Genomic DNA, 4,284 nt, shown 5'->3' with positions numbered 1-4,284 from the left:
ACACAATGCGCTTGCCAAAGGATAAAATGTGAAAAGGAAAGGTGAAGATCACCATGACTCTTGTATAAGGGTAGAAAATAAAAGTAAAAGATAGGCCCTTCGCAGAGGGAAGCAGAGGTTGTCATGCGCTTTTATGGTTGGATGCACAAAATCTTAATGCAAAAGAACGTCACTTTATATTGCCCCTTGTGATAAAGACCTTTATTATGCAGTCTGTCACTTTTATTACTTCCCTATCACAAGTTTGTATAAAGCTTATTTTCTTCGCACTAATAGATCATACATATTTAGGGAGCAATTTTTATTGCATGCACCGATGACAACTTACTTGAAGGATCATACTCAATCCATAGGTGGGTATGGTGGACTCTCATGGCAAAACTAGTTTAAGGGATATTCAGAAGCACAAGTAGTATCTCTACTTGGTGCAAAGAATTTGGCTAGCATGAGGGGGAAAGGCAAGCTCAGCATGTTGGATGATCCATGACAATATACTTTATTTCAGGTATAAGAAAACATAACCCATTACGTTGTCTTCCTTGTCCAACATCAACCTTTTAGCAAGTCATATTTTAATGAGTGCTCACAATTACAAAAGATGTCCAAGATAGTATATTTATATGTGAAATCTCTCTTCCTTCAATATTCTTTCATGAATTGTTCAAGTGACCAATTCTGCGTTTGATAACTTTCAATAAGTTTACTACCTATACCTATTATGTGTGAAGTCATTACTCCCCATGGTATAAGCATATGAAACATATATAAATTCAGATTTATGATATTCAATTCATTCAACCATTTACTCATAGGATATATGTGAAGCACATGAGTAAATGACAAACTACTCCAAAAAGATATAAGTGAAGAACACTGAGTAGTAAAACAATTAACTAGCCATGGGAGGATTCTTTTTCATTCAAGATTTCAGATCCAATGATTTTATTCAGATAGCAAGTAAAATTGAAAATACGCTCCAAGCAAAACACATATCATGTGACGAATAAAAATATAGCTCCGAGTAAGGTATACCGATAGTTTTGAAGACAAAAGAGGGGATGCCTTCCGGGGCATCCCCAAGCTTAGGCGCTTGAGTATTCCTTGAATATTAACTTGGGGTGCCTTGGGCATCCCCAAGCTTAGGGTCTTTCCACTCCTTATTCTCCTCATATTGATATCTCACCCAATGCTTGAAAACTTCAATCACACAAAACTTAACGGAACTTTGTGAGATAGGTTAGTATGATAAAGAGTAAACCATTCACTTTGGTACTGTCAAAGACAAGGTTCATCATTTTTCTCACACAATGCCTACTGTACCATGTCATTTCTACAATTTATATTGAGAAATATAAGCCATAGAAAATAGGAAACCAGCAAACTATGCAATGAAAACCGAATCTGTCAGAAACAGAACAGTCTGTAATGATCTGAACATCAACCATACTTCTGCTACTCCAAAAATTATGAAACAAATTGGTGGACGTGAGGAATTTGTCTATTAATCTTCTGCAAAAAAAATCAAATCAAAATCACTCTTCTGTAAAAAAAATGGTATCTAATCTCGTGAGCGCAAAGTTTCTGTTTTTTACAGCAAGATCACATTAACTTTCACCCAAGTCTTCCCAAAGGTCTTACTTGGCACTTTATTGAAACAAAAAGCTATAAAACATTATTGCTAAAGTAGCTTAATCATGTAAACACACAAAAATAGTAAGGGTAAATATTGGGTTGTCTCCCAACAAGTGCTTTTCTTTAATGCCTTTTAGCTAGGCATGATGATTTCAATGATGCTCACATAAAAGATAAGAATTGAAACATAAAGAGAGCATCATGAAGAATATGACTAGAACATTTAAATCTAACCCACTTCATATGCCTAGGGATTTTGTGAGCACACCATTTATAAGAACAACAATCAACTAGCATAGGAAGGCAAAACAAGTATAACTTCAAAACTTTAAGCACTTAGAGAGGAAACTTGATATTATTGCAACTCCTACAAGCATGTATTCCTCCCTCATAATAATTTTCAGTAGCATCATGGATAGCAACTTTGTTCTCATACTCAATTGGAACCTCTTCCGAAATAGTGGAATCATTACTAGCTAAAGTTGACACTCTTCCAAATCCACTTTCATAAATATTACACTAAGATTCAACACCCTCCAAAATAGTGGGATCACTAATTCCTAAAGTTGACACTATTCCAAGCCCACTTTAAATGATAGTATTATTCATACTCCAAAAGATATAAGTGAAGTTCATGGATCATTCTACAATTAACATAGACTAACCAATATCCAAGCTCAATATATATAAGTGAAGCACACGAAGCATTCTATAAAACCATACTAAAAAGATTTAAGTGAAGCACAAAGAGCAATTCTATAAGATCGTACTTAAAAGATATAAGTGAACATGAAGTATTCTATAAATCAATGAAAGGCTATCTCATACTAGCATGGTTCTTAAAGGAAAAACAAAAACACAAAGGACACAAATCATGTGAACAAAACAAAAACCGAGGTATACCGATATTTGTTGAAGAAGAAAGATGGGATGCCAACTGGGGCATCCCCAAGCTTAGATGCTTGAGTATCCTTTGAAATATTTACTTGGGGTGCCTTGGGCATCCCCAAGCTTGACATCTTTCCTCTCTTTATTCTTCTCATATTGATAGCTCCTCGATCTTCGAACACTTCATCCACACAAAACTTTAACAAAAACTTTGTGAGATTCGTTAGTATAATAAAGCAAAACACTACCTTTAGGTAATGTTGCAAACTTATTATTTATTTATATTGGTGTTAAACCTACTGTATTCCAACTTCTCTATGGTTCATACACCCCGATACTAGCCATAGATTCATCAAAATAAGCAAACAACACACGCAAAACAGAATCTGTCAAAACAAGACAGTCTGTAGTAATCTGGAAGTTTAGTAAACTTCTGTAACTCCTAAAATTATGAAATAAATATGAAAATTTGAAAAATTTGTACAGAAGTAATGTGCAAAACGTTTCAGACCCATTTGACCTTCCAGTAAAAAACGTAAAATCACGCGCTGCAGCCAAAGTTTCTGTTTTTGTTCTGCACATAGTAAACAAGCAATCTAATCATCCTAAAACCAAAGCTTGGCACATTATTTTTATAATACAATGAATATAAACAAGGGGGTAATTATTTACAGAGAAACTTCCATGAAAAATTCTACATTTTTTCCGTGAGCATGAACACAAGAGCTCAAGGTCGACCCTCACTTCTTCAATGCATAACTTTCCAATCACTTCTCCTTTTGAAAAACTTTTTAGGCATGATAGGCAAGTAAATTTTTTTGTATTTTCATTATTTTAATTTTTTTGTATGTTTCACCCACAACTAAACAGAAACAAAAATTAAAAACAAAATCTACTTAGTGAAGAAAGCAAACAAGCACACACGAGAATATCAACCCCACGCTATTGCTCCCCGGCAACGGTGCCAGAAAAGAGCTTGATAATCCCCAAGTGCAGGGAATCATCGTAGCAATTTCCAAAGGTGGAAGTGATAAGGATGGAGTGTCGAACCCACAAGGAGCTAAAGGTAAGATCAATGTTCTCTCAAGCCCTATCTGCCACTGATACGACCCTACGTACACCGAACGTTTGCTTCCAACTAGAAACAAGAAATAAAACTACGTTGTGGGTATGAAGAGGATAACTTTGTATGATATTGGAGAGCTAAAATATAAAAGTAGGTGCTGTTATCATAAAGTTAGAATATATTACTAAATAATATAAATAGCGAGTGTGGAATAATGATGGGTCGGTGTGCGGAATTATCCTAGGCAATCGTTAACAAGACTGATAGTCGTCATTGCAATTTCATATGAGGGAGAGGCATAAGCTAACATACTTTCTCTACTTGGATCATATGCACTTATGATTGGAACTCTAGCAAGCATCCGCAACTACTAAAGATCATTAAGGTAAAACCCAACCATAGCATTAAAGCATCAAGTCCTCTTTATTCCCATACGCAACAACCCCCTTACTCGGGTTTGTGTTTCAGTCACTCACCAACCCACTATAAGCGAATCATGAACGTATTGAAACACCCTACAGCGGGAATCCCTCATGCTTGCGCGACACGAAGGGCGCCATAGGACAGCACCAAAATAAAACATACAACTCGTACCAATCTAGATCATCAATCAACCGAAAGACAAAGGATATCTAGTCAAAACATCATAGGATGGCAACACACCATTGGATCATAATATGTAGCATGAAGCACCATGT

Source organism: Triticum aestivum, chromosome 1D (genome assembly GCF_018294505.1).
Source record: "Triticum aestivum cultivar Chinese Spring chromosome 1D, IWGSC CS RefSeq v2.1, whole genome shotgun sequence".
Lineage (NCBI taxonomy): Eukaryota > Viridiplantae > Streptophyta > Magnoliopsida > Poales > Poaceae > Triticum > Triticum aestivum.
This window is presented reverse-complemented; position numbering follows the sequence as displayed.